We start from the raw sequence: 13,856 nt of genomic DNA on the forward strand, positions 1-13,856 counted from the left end.
TGATGGACATCTAGGTTGCTTCCATGTCCTGGCTATTATAAACAGAGCTGCGATGAACATTGGGGTACACGTGTCTCTTTCCCTTCTGGTTTCCTCAGTGTGTATGCCCAGCAGTGGGATTGCTGGATCATAAGGCAGTTCTATTTCCAGTTTTTTAAGGAATCTCCACACCGTTCTCCATAGTGGCTGTACTAGTTTGCATTCCCACCAACAGTGTAAGAGGGTTCCCTGTTCTCCACACCCTCTCCAGCATTTATTACTTGTAGACTTTTGGATCGCAGCCATTCTGACTGGTGTGAAATGGTACCTCATAGTGGTTCTGATTCTTAACAGAAAGTCAGTGCAATCCTTTAAAAAATGTGAAATCATAATCTGTATCTCCCCTACCCATGGTTTCCCATCTCATTTAGAGTAAGAGCCACAGTCCTTACAAGACCCTATATGGCCTTGTATGATCTGTTCTAGAGAAATCAATGTCCCAATAGCTATGAGAATGAAGTAGAAATAAATGCAAATATCATTCCCTGTCACTCCCCATGCATTCTCTTTACTCCAACCACGCTGGCCAGTACTGGACTTTGTACTTGCCATTCAGGTCTTTGCTCAAATGTCACCTCCTTAGAGAGGCCTTCTGAGACCACTCTATCTGAAGTAGCATTCCCGCCCCCATCTCACTCCACTTACCCTGCTTAGTTTTCCTCTGCTGCACTTGTCACCACTTGACATATTATATATTTATGGAAGCGGGTATTTTTCGTCCAAACAAAGGGAAGGACTTGTTTTGTTCTGGGCTAAAAGATACCTTGCATAATTGTTTTATGAATGAATGAAAGAATGCTTCCAATTCACAGAAGTCTGTTAGGCTGTGTTTACAGACATATTGTTGCAAATTAAACAGGATGAGTCTCTTTCATCAAAGAGATTTTCACTTGAAAAATCCACCCTCCCCCTTTCTTTATCCTGGATGAAGCAAACAAACTACTTCATTCTGTTTTAGAACAATGTCGAATGTGGAAACATGAAAAATGGGCAGTGGAAATGGGTTAACAAGCAAACAGGAAGGGAAGGTTCTTGTCAGGAAGCAGAATGACAAGATGATGTGCAACTTGACCTTGGATGGATTTGAGAAGGTCTGCGTTATAGGGGCTTCTCTAGTTACACCTCAAGCAACCAGCAGGCTGTATGAATTTGGTTGTGGACACACCTGGCTGTCTCTATCAGAGGCTGTATACCTGGAGATAGAAGAACTTGTCATTCATTCAGCTAAAATTTTCAAACAGAATCTAATCTTTATTCTCACTGTATAATTCTTATTTTTTTTTTTTTTTGTTATTCAGTCCCTAAGTCATGTCTGACTCTTTGCAACCCCATGGACTGCATGCAGCATGCCAGGCTTCCCTGTCCTTCACTCTCTCCCAGAGTTTGTTCAAACTCATGTCCATTGATTCAGTTCTTATATATACTCACATATGTGTGTGTATATATATATATATATGTGTGTGTGTGTGTGTGTGTGTGTGTGTGTGTGTGTATATGTTCTTAAATATACCTATGCTGCTAGAGCTAAGTCGCTTCAGTCATGTCCGACTCTGTGCGATCCCAGAGATGGCAGCCCACCAGGCTCCCCCGTGCCTGGGATTCTCCAGGCAAGAACACTGGAGTGGGTTGCCATTGCCTTCTCCAATGCATGAAAGTGAAAAGTGAAAGTGAAGTCGTGTCCGACTCTTAGTGACCCCATGGACTGCAGCCTACCAGGCTCCTCCGTCCATGGGATTTGCCAGGCAAGAGTACTGGAGTGGGTTGCCATTGTGTATATATATATGTTATATATACTTATATAATTCCTACATATTATATATACATATGTATATTCTTAGTATATAGTTCTTATATATGAAATGAGATTTAAAGATAAATTCAAAGGGAGAGTAATATTATTTATAAAACAAACTCTTGTCAGACATAATTAAATTATTATTTATCCACCATGAATAGAACTAACTTACTTTAACTTTGTAGCTTTGCATAACAATCTTCTCAAAACTTCAGATAGGTGACTGTAAATTAATAAGGTATTTTTCCTGTCAGGAATGAAGTTTAGAATTTTATGAATCTAATTCAGTTCAGTTCAGTTCAGTTCAGTCGCTCAGTCGTGTCCGACTCTTTGCAACCCCATGAATCGCAGCACGCCAGGCCTCCCTGTCTATCACCAACTCCCGGAGTTCACCCAGACTCACGTCCATCGAGTCCGTGATGCCATCCAGCCATCTCATCCTCTGTCGTCCCCTTCTCCTCCTGCCCCCAATCCCACCCAGCATCAGAGTCTTTTCTAATGAGTCAACTCTTCGCATGAGGTGGCCAAAGTACTGGAGTTTCAGCTTTAGCATCATTCCTTCCAAAGAAATCCCAGGGCTGATCTCCTTCAGAATGGACTGGTTGGATCTCCTTGCAGTCCAAGGAACTCTCAAGAGTCTTCTCCAACACCACAGTTCAAAAGCATCAATTCTTCGGCGCCCAGCCTTCTTCACAGTCCAACTCTCACATCCATACATGACCACTGGAAAAACCATAGCCTTGACTAGACGAACCTTTGTTGGCAAAGTAATGTCTCTGCTTTTGAATATGCTATCTAGGTTGGTCATAACTTTCCTTCCAAGGAGTAAGCGTCTTTTAATTTCATGGCTGCAGTCACCATCTGCAGTGATTTTGGAGCCCCAAAAAATAAAGTCTGACACTTTCCACTGTTTCCCCATCTATTTCGCATGAAGTGATGGGACCAGATGCCATGATCTTCATTTTCTGAATGTTGAGCTTTAAGCCAACTTTTTCACTCTAATTAGGTAATGATAATTATTACTTATGCAAATACTATAAAAACATTTTATAGCTATCAATTAATTTAATCACGCAACAATTCCATCAGGTCAGTGCTCTCATCCCCATTTTAGAAATAAGGAAGGTAAGGCCCTGAAAGGCTCAGTCACGAGACTGGGTCACACACAGGTGAAAGTGATAGTCGCTCAGTCATAGCCCACTCTTTGCCACCCCATGGACTGTATGTAGCCTACTAGGCTCCTTTGTCCTTGGAATTCTCCAGGCAAGAATACTTGGAGTGAGTAGCCATTCCCTTCTTGCCTAGAGAATTCCATGGACAGGGGAGTCTGGCAGGCTACAGTCCATGGGGTCACAAAGAGTCAGACACAACTGAGTTACTAAGAGTTTCACATATAGGTAGTAGCTGTGAATTCCATGATGTTAATTCAAGCTCTCTAGGCCCAAAGTCCAAGCTCTTCTCCACTGCAATATCTCAGTGGAAGGCATTCTCTTACTTCGTAAAATTCACATTTTTCTGATGATGGAGATGCTGCTCAAAACATGTTTGAAAGTCCTCTTTTGGAACAAATCTTATAAGTCTCTTACAAATCATTCATAAAATGAGGCTTAGGGTGAGCAAAAAGAAAAAAAATATAGCGTTCCATAACTCTGTGACCCAATTCATTCCCTGAAATAAGTTTTTAAAAAGTACACTATAAATAAACCCAAGATACCTTCAAATGAAAAACATTTTCTATGATTTAAGATTTTTTTGAAGCCTTTCTATGAACACTTAGCATAGTGACTTTAAAGAATTAATTGCCTGGAAAGCTCACATCCTGGTTTCTGCTTTCAGTCAGGAAATCATTAGTTATGTTGAAAATTTGGGAAAACTCCATCTTAGTGGATGGTTATGAATGGTGCCCCAGAACCTAGAGGCCAGCTTCTCCTTCCGTTCTGCTCCCTGCTTTGCTCCTTTGTCTGGCTTTCACTTCCCTGCCAGGTAGGGGAGGAAATGAAACTGTCCAAAGGCAGCTGAAGTGGATAACCACTGAAGGTAAAGGGGACTACAGCGTTTCTTCAGACATGAAATTTAGTGACTTTGTGAGATACGATGCATATGAAAGTGCTTTGCAAAATATAGTGATACCCAAGTATAAATAACTATATGGTAAACTTAAAAACTCTGAAGGCATTTTCAAAAAGGAATTCCTGGAAATGTTTTAGGTGATCGATTTCATTCCTGGAGTCAGAGCGGTCTCTCAAGTTGGATACTTTGAAACAGACCAAAGCACAATATCTGCATCATTCCTAGCGTGGGGACTCTAAAGTTAGTCACCTTTTTACAGCTGAGTCTCGTATACTGTTATCTACTGCTTGTTACCTAAACCAATGTGTTTTTCTAGGCAATCACTCAGAAATCTGTCTTTCCCCTCTTGCTTCCAACATATTTCATCTGTTGTTATCTCTCTGACCCTAGACTCCTTGTTGTATGTCTGACATCAATGCCACTTCTAATTTTGATCATTCATTCTCCTTTAGTTTTACTAATTTCCCGGACCTTCCTTCTGGCTTGACTCGTCTACCTTGGGCCTTGACACTTCTACCCAGACCTTTACTTTCTTTAAACCTTTGATGTCCCCAGTTACCTTGGGTAAGAAATTTCATTTTAGACTCCTGTAATCACAACCCTGACTAGGTCATACCCCTTGGGGAAGATTGGAGGGAATTTGGACATCACTTATTTGATGTATATTTAAAAATCCTTAATCTTGTCAACACTCAACACTGGCTTAATTTACAACTAAAAATCCTAAACTGTGGCTTGAAGCTAGCCTCATTATTGCAGGCTAAGTTTTATCACTGATCATTTCTCTTATCTTTACATTTTCCCCATTTAGCTGTTAAAGCAATTCCCAGTGGTTTTTAGTTCTCACTAAAATTGTTTTCCTCTTCTATGCTGTTTGGCAGAAACTGGGAAAGACTATGGCCTTTTGTTCATCAATGCCTGTATTTGCTTCTAATTATAAAGTGCTATTTCTCACCACCTAAGGAGGACTGAGAACTTGTGCTTGTATATATGTATGCACATACATGTGTATTTATATACTTAATCTCTTCTTTTTATACAAATGGTTTCACATGCAATGTCCTGTACTTTCTTTTTTTTTTTCACCTAACATCCCTAAAGAACAAAATGGATGATAGTCAGTTTTATGTGACAACTCGACGGGCCGAAAGTGCCCATGTTAAATGCTATTTCTGGATGTCTCTTTGAGGGTGTTTCTGGATAAGATTAGCATTTGAGTTGGTGGACTCTGAAAGTAGATTTCCCTTCCCAGTGTGAGTGGGCATACTCCAATCTATTGAGAACCTAAATAACACAAAAGGCAGGAGGAGGAATTTGCCTCTTATATTTCTGCCTCGCTACTTAAGCTGGACATCACATCTTATCTTGTGCCTTTGGACTGAGCTTTACACCATTGGTTTTTCTAGTTCTGAGACCTTTGGATTTAGGCTAAATTACAGCACCTGCTTTTCTGGGTCTCCATGGCAAAGTTTGAACTTCTCTAGCTCCATAATCACATTAACCAATTCTTCATGATAAATATTTATCTATATCAACATCTTATTGATTCTGTGTCTCTGGAGAACCCTAATACAGATGGTATAGTATTGCTGAAAGACACACTAAATCAAGATATGATCATGCATGATTATATGTCTATCAGAATAGAGCCACATATTAAAAAAACTGCTAGAACAATATGGAGGGGAGGAAAAATAAGCACTTTTGGTTGGAAACTTGTAGGCATACGTTCTTCAGTGTGTTTCAAGTCTTAGTAAAATTTTTAAGATTTAGTAACTCTGTAAGTTTAAGTGCTTCACAGTTACACAGACATCATTTGTCAGGCTAACTATTTACATTGTTTCTCCACTTATGTGTTTTGTGGGTTTGAAAATTAAATTTTTAATTTTAACTCATTTGAGTGCAGTGGTTTGTGATGGCACTTTCTGAGACAGTGGCTCAGTGGAGGAAACCTCTTGCTTGGCCATTTAGGTCACCTGATCTGTCTCTACTGGATTTGTCCTCACAGGATCGTGTTCAAACTGTCGTGTGCTCCTCCTTCTCTGGAGGACCTTGCAGCCAGAAATAAATGTAGTTCTTTCTATCACTGAGAAGCAGCTGAGGATTTTTTACAAAGTTTGAAAACCAACTAGAGTGATCGGTAGCACAAGGCAGTACTTCTGTTGAATTTTGAAAAGAAACATCAATATGTTTGAATAGGTAACTTTTCAGATATTATCATTATAAGGTAGTAGCATGTGCAGTTCTGAAATGATTGAAGCTTAACACTGCAGAAAGACTCTTGGGACTCCCTTAATATTCTAGATATAAAAACTTTAATGTGTTTACGGATCATCTTTTGTGAGTCTTTGGCTTACCTTTTTCCTTTATTGTCTTTTGATGTGATCAAGTTCCTTAGTGTTTATAAAATATATGTACTGGAGAGTGCCAGGCCTGTGATGTATTTGATGAAATTCTTCAATATCTTGAAATCATGAAGTTTTCCTATATTTTCTGTAAAAACTATAAAATTTTGTCTTTCACATTTAGGTATTGTATCCATCCAGAATTTCCCATGTAGTGGTGCAATCTGGGATAGAATTAAACTTTTTGACTATATGGCTAGCTTATTGTTCCACTTTAAATGTTCTTTCCTTTTCAGAGCCATCTGTGGCATTACCAAATGTGTGTATATATGTGGAGTTATTTCTGGGCTCTGTTTTATTCAGCATGGGTAATTACCTTCTCTTGTGCCAATATTACCGTGTACTAATTTTCCACTTTCTATAGCTGTGTGATTTTTTTTTCTCCTTCCTTTTCCTCCTCCCTCTTTCCTCCTTCCTTCCTTTCCTTCCTTCCTTCTCTCTATTCTTCTTTTCTTCCTTCCATCCAACGATCTTCCACCTTCCTTCCTTTCCTCAGTTTTATTGAGGTCTGATTTACATACAATAAACAATTCATGAGTTCATTTTAAGTTTAGATGAATTGTGCCAAATACATGAACCTGTATATTCACAATGCCAATCAAGATATAAAACATTCCCATTACCCCTAAAAGTTCCCTTATACTCCTTTACAGCCAGAACCCCCAACCCTACTCAATGACTCGTTTATTTCTGTCATTATAGATTAGGTTTGCTTTTTCATGAACTTAGTATAAATGGAGTAATGTAGTTCGCAAAAAGTTGGACATGACTGGGTGACTGAATAACAACAACAAATGTACTTATTTTGTGAGTGGGTTCATTTGCTTAGTATTATATTCCTGAAATGTACCTACACTGTCGCTTTTCATTACTGAATGGCATTCCAGTATATGAAGATACAACAATACCGCAATTTGTGTCTCCATTTTCCTGGGTGGATGTTTGCCTTTTACCAAGTTTGGGGGTATTTTTTCTTATTCTTGGATACAATATAAAATTCACCATTTTAGCCATTTTTAAGTGTATAATTTAGTGGCATTAAGCACACTCACCATCTTGTGCAACCCTTGTCACTCCATTTACGGAACTGTTTTTTACCATGCTGAACAGAAATCCCAAATCTATTAAACAATAACTCCCTCCCTATTTCTTCCTTCCCCAGCCTCCAGTAAATTCATTACACTTTCTGTCTCTGTGAATGTGCTTATTCTACATACATCAAGTGGAAATCATTAGCGTATATATCTATCCTTTTTGTGTCTGGCTTATTTCACTTAGCATAATATTTTCAAGGGTCATCCATGTTTTAGCTGTATTAGAATTTTATTCCTTTTCTTTGTACAGATGAATAATATCTCATTGTATGTATATATCACATTTAATTTATTTGTTCATCTTGCTGGATATGTGCATCGCTGTACCCTTTTGGCTGTTGAGCATGATGCTGCTATGAACATGGATGTACACGTATCTGTTGAGGTCTCTGCTTTCGGTTCTGATGAATATATACCTGAAAGTGAGATGACCACATCATAAGGTAGTTCTATTGTTTAACGTTTTGAGGATTTGCCACGCTGTTTTCAAAAGAGTTGCACCATTTCCAACCACGATACATAAGGATTCCAATCTCTGGTGTTTTTTTTGTTTGTTTGTTTTTTGTTTTTAGGTTTATAATACCCGTTTAGTGGTATGAAGTGGTATCTCATTGTTATTTTGATTTGCATTTCCCTTATGACTTGGAACGCTAAGCACCTTTTCATGTGCTTTTTGGCCATTCACATATCTTCTTTGGGAAAATGTCTGTTCATGTCCTTTGCCAATATTTTATTAGGGTTTTATTTTCTCATTTATTTTGAGTTGTAGTATTTCTTTATATATTCTGGATCCTAATCCCTTACCAGATATATGATTTACAGATATTTTATCCCAGTCTGTAGGTTGCCTTTTCACACCCTTGATAGTGTCCTTTGCTTCACAAAAGTGTTACATTTTGAAGTCCAGTTTACCTATTTTCTGTTGTTGCCTTTGGTGTCATATTCAAGAAATTATTGCCAAACTCAATATTTAAAGATTCTCCTTAATGTTTTCTTCTAAGACTTCTATAATTTTAGCTCTTTCTTTACATCTTTGATATATTTTTTGTTAATTTTTGTATATAATAGTAAGGATCCAATTTCATTCTTTCACATATGTATATCCAGTTTTCCTATAGCCATTTTTTGAAGAAACTATTTAAAAGGAATTGTCACCCTTGTTGAGACTCAATTGACCATTCATGTGAGGGTTTATTTCAGACCCTCTCTACTGTTTCATTGATGAATATGTCTGTTTTTGTGTCAGTACCACAGTGGTTGATTATTATTACTTTTGGTAAACAACTGTAAAATTGCTGGGTTATATGCTAAGAGTATGTTTCAGTTCAGTTCAGTTCACTTCAGTCACTCAGTCGTGTCTGACTCTCTGTGACCCCTTGAATTGCAGCACGCCAGGCCTCCCTGTCCATCACCATCTTGCGGAGTTCACTCAGACTCACGTCCATCGAGTCAGTGATGCCATCCAGCCATCTCATCCTCTATCGTCCCCTTCTCCTCCTGCCCCCAATCCCTCCTAGCATCAGAGTCTTTCCAGTGAGTCAACTCTTCGCACGAGGTGGCCAAAGTACTGGAGTTTCAGCTTTAGCATCATTCCTTCCAAAGAACACGCAGGGCTGATCTCCTTTAGAATGGACTGGTTGGATTTCCTTGCAGTCCAAGGGACTCTCAAGAGTATTCTCCAACACCACAGTTCAAAAGCATCAATTCTTTGGTACTCAGCTTTCTTCACAGTCCAACTCTCACATCCATACATGACCACTGGAAAAACCATAGCCTTGACTAGACGGACCTTTGTTGGCAAAGTAATGTCTCTGCTTCTGAATATGTTATCTAGGTTGGCCATAAATTTTCTTCCAAGGAGTAAGCATCTTTTAATTTCATGGCAGCAATCACCATCTGCAGTGATTTTGGAGCCCCAAAAAATAAAGTCTGACACTGTTTCCACTGTTTCCCCATCTATTTTCCATGAAGTGATGGGACCAGATGCCGTGATCTTCGTTTTCTGAATGTTGAGCTTTAAGCCAACTTTTTCACTCTCCTCTTTCACTTTCATCAAGAGGCTTTTGAGTTCCTCTTCACTTTCTGCCATAAGGGTGGTGTCATCTGCATATCTGAGGTTATTGATATTTCTCCCAGCAATCTTGATTCCAGCTTGTGCTTCTTCCAGTCCAGCGTTTCTCATGATGTACTCTGCATAGAAATTAAATAAGCAGGGTGACAATATACAACCTTGACGTACTCCTTTTCCTATTTGGAACCAGTCTGTTGTTCCATGTCCAGTTCTAACTGTTGCTTCCTGACCTGCATATAGGTTTCTCAAGAGGCAGGTCAAGTGGTCTGGTGTTCCCATCTCTTTCAGAATTTTCCACAGTTTATTGTGATCCACACAGTTAAAGGCTTTGGCATAGTCAATAAAGCAGAAATAGATGTTTTTCTGGAACTCTCTTGCTTTTTCAATGATCCAGCAGATGTTGGCAATTTGATCTCTGGTTCCTCTGCCTTTTCTAAAACCTTTAGCTTCGTTTAAAACTTCTAAATTATTTCCAAAGAAGTTATATCATTTCATACTCTCAACAGCAATGTATGAAAGTTCAGTTATTATATATATATATAAGCCAACATTTAGTGTTAATGGTCTTTTAAAATTTTAGCCATTATATTTCAAATGTAGTGTTATAATATTGTGATTTTATTTGCATTTCCCTGATGATTAGTAATTTTGAGCATGTTTTCATGTACTTGTTGGACATTCATAACTCTTCTTTCATGAAATGTCTGTTCAAATCTTTTAATTGGCTGTGTGTCTTATTATGATAAAGTTGTAAAAATTCTCTATATATTTTTGATACAAGTCTTAGTCAGGTGTGTGTATTGCAAATATTTTCTCCCAATCAGTCGTGCCTTTTTGATTTCTTAACAGCATCTTTCAAACAACTTTAAATTTTTTTCTTTTTTTTTTAATTTAATTTTATTTTTTAAACTTTACATAATTGTATTAGTTTTGCCAAATATCAAAATGAATCCGCCACAGGTATACATGTGTTCCCCATCCTGCACCCTCCTCCCTCCTCCCTCCCCATACTATCCCTCCCTACAAAAATTTGCCAAAAATAACACAAAGTATTCCATTATTACTTTGTTATTTTCTCCCTTTCAGCTACTTTGAGTGACTTTTTCTTTCCTAGTTTGATAATATGGGAATTTTGATCATTGACTTCTAAGCTGTCTTCTAAATAAAAGCATTTAAAGCAACACATTTCTTCCTAAATACTGTTTTAGCTTCATCCTCACATTTCAACATGTAATGATTTTAGGTCATTCCTTTAAAAATATTTAATAATAGTAATTATAATTATCCAAGGAAAAAACCAGGAGTATATCTGTGTAAAAGGCCTAAAAAAGGAGGAGGTTATTTTAAGAATAAAATGAAAGCAACTGGAAACTCCAGGGAAAATGTAAAACATTTAGAAAATGGCATTACTTTGTTCTATATTGAACCATAGTTACATAATCAAAATTATTTAAACAATAATAAAGGTCCTTACAAGTGAAGCTTTCTTCTACTATTTACTTCTGCTGCTGCTGCTAGGAAACTTTTTTTACTAAGGTAATTACTAAAGTCATTAAAGTTCTTCAGGATGCAATTAAATGCTGATCTCTCTTCATGAACTTATCTTCTATGTGGTGAATCCTTTGTAAGTCCACTCTGTAAAAAATATGTATTTATTTATTTGGCTGGGCCTTAGTTGTGGCACTCAGATCTTTGATTTTTTTGTGTGGTGTTTGGAATGTTTAGTTGCAGCATGTGAGATCTTTTTTTTTTCTAGTTGCGGTATATAGGATACTTAGCTATGGCATATGGGATCTAGTTCCCTGATCAGAGATTGAACCCAGGCTCCCTGCATTGGGATTGCAGAGTCTTAGCCATTGGACCACCAGGGAAGTCCCTGTAGGTCCATTCTTGTTCAGCTTGAGAACATATTTTTTTTATTATACATAGATTATTATATATATTCCACTGATTCTGATAATTTCTTCAGGATTGTCAATTATAGCATCTTACAAATCAATAATTGAACTCAATAACTAAATAACTTAAGTCAATAATTGTACTTTTCACCTTTTTAGTTCACTTGTCCAACTACTGTCTTTTCCACTCTACTGTAACTCATTTGTCATATAAACAGTATGATTCAGTTCTGGATTTCCAAAACTTAGCCCACCATCAGGCACATTGTAACTGCTCATGCTTACTAAATGAATTAATCTGAAGAAACTTGATCTGGTTATTATGAGAACATGTTACTTTTTGGCTGTTTCCTTGAGAAAGGAGAAAAAAGAAGAGTGAGAGAAGATGTGATTGAAGAGGAAAGGAGAATACTGAACACATTTAATAGATGTCCCCTCTCTAAAGCACTTAAGCAGCAGCAAGCATACCCTTGGAGCATGTCCGATGATATTTCAGAGCCTCTCTTCACAGATCACCTTGCAATCCCAGGTCACAAGGTGGGAGCTGCCAGTAGTCCTGGTATTAAACCACCGCACTGGCTTCCAGTCCTCCTTTAAGTGAGGTGGCTTGCGGTGGACTAGCCTAGGGTAACTATGCCAGCTTACAGCTGTCCTGTCCCTGTCTCCCTGCCAAACAGACTTAGATTTCAAGTGAATAGTTTCACAAGCCTGCAAGGAATGGATATTTATAAAGACAAGTTATGTCGTGGTCATATTCACATAGCATCACCATCAGCTCAGCATCCAGGCAAACCAGAGTCATATCCTGTGAACAGTTGGCTTTACGGGCTGCAGGGAGCTGGGAAGACAGACATATGGGGAAAATACGGGACAAAGGGGTCTGACCAACTTAACTACAGGGAAGCATACAACCTTTCTTCTTTTCATTAGGGCTTTTATCAGAGGCATTTGACCTACAGTGGAAGGAGCATGCATCTTAGAATTAATGGATCTTGTTTTGGGTTCAGGGACTGCTACTTACTTTCTTGGTGTCCTTGAGCAAGTCCCTGCCTATCTTCCTATCTCTGGGTCTGATTTCCTTATTTGAACAATGTAAACCTCCTAAAGGTATTTTGAGGATTATAAAGAAATAATGGATGTGAGCATTCTTTGAAAAATATAAATTATACTGTGCTTTTTCTTACTGGGATATGCCTCAAGGCCATTCAGCATACTGTGTTCAGCTCTTATGTATATAATATTAAAGGGAAATATTACCAAACCAGGAAAAATTGCTTGTGTTAATTACCAGTATGGCAGGGAGAAGCTTCCCTAATACTTAATTTTCTTGTTTATTAACCTACTAGTCAAACATTATTGAACATATCATGATGATCATAAAAAAGATTTGAGTGTGTATTATTCAGTTATCCAGACACTTGTCACATGCTCAGGTGAAAGGCACTAGGTTAGCTCCCATGAGTGAACTAGTAAGGAAAAGGAAGAGAATCCACATTCAGAATTAGGTAGTTATAATATGTCAAGGCTGCATTGGATAAGTGTTATATTTCTAGTAGTTTTAGAATCACAGCACATCGGACATGTATACCTATATAATATCTCACTTCCTTCAACTATTACCTAAGGTATGAATTCTGTCGACACTGTACTTTGATAACTAAAAAATATCATACTGCGGGGGATATTCTAAATATTTCAAGTAGATATGATTGTAAGAAAACTCTTCCTTATATTCACCATCTGGTCCTGTCTTATAGCCACGCAGCTTGCTGCCTCTTATACATGATGGTCACCACTTGGACATTTAAAGATGCCCATCATGCTTCTTCCATGCCTACTTGCTCCATGATATATATATATACACACACACACACACACACACACACGGCCCCCGGTCCCTTCCTTCTCAATTCTGCTTTGTCTCTTAGGAGCCTGCTCAGTTCTTCCTGTGTCCTACTCAGCATGTCACATTCCACCTGGCCTCAGAATTCTAAGAGTGGTTCTACCAGGGAGGAATAGGATGTGACTGTAATCTCCATGTTGAAAGTCCTCACGGACATTTATAGTCATAGAGATACTGGCAAACCCTAAATTTGTTTTCATGTTGTGTATCTCATTTTCCATGTAAGTATATTCCTTCATTCTGTGTTTTTGAAGTTTATTTTTCAGAACAACATTCACAACTTCACAGTTGTATTTACTAAATTGTATTTTTAGATGTTGGCATAAGCTGCCTCTAACACAAGTCATCTCCATTATAGTACAGTCCCCACTAGGATCAGAGGGAGAATGATTCAAAGGTTGATGCACAATTTATAACTCATGCTTTGCCCCAGAGAGTTTGTCTGGGATTCACTTTTAATCACTTCCCACAGTTCTATTTATGATGTCAGCGTTCTTATAAGTCCTACAGAAGTTCCCAGGACCCATATGATTTATACCACCAAGACTCTCCCATTAAAATTGTGAATAACCCTTTCCTCC

This window comes from Bubalus bubalis, chromosome 4, assembly GCF_019923935.1.
Source record: "Bubalus bubalis isolate 160015118507 breed Murrah chromosome 4, NDDB_SH_1, whole genome shotgun sequence".
Taxonomy (NCBI): domain Eukaryota; kingdom Metazoa; phylum Chordata; class Mammalia; order Artiodactyla; family Bovidae; genus Bubalus; species Bubalus bubalis.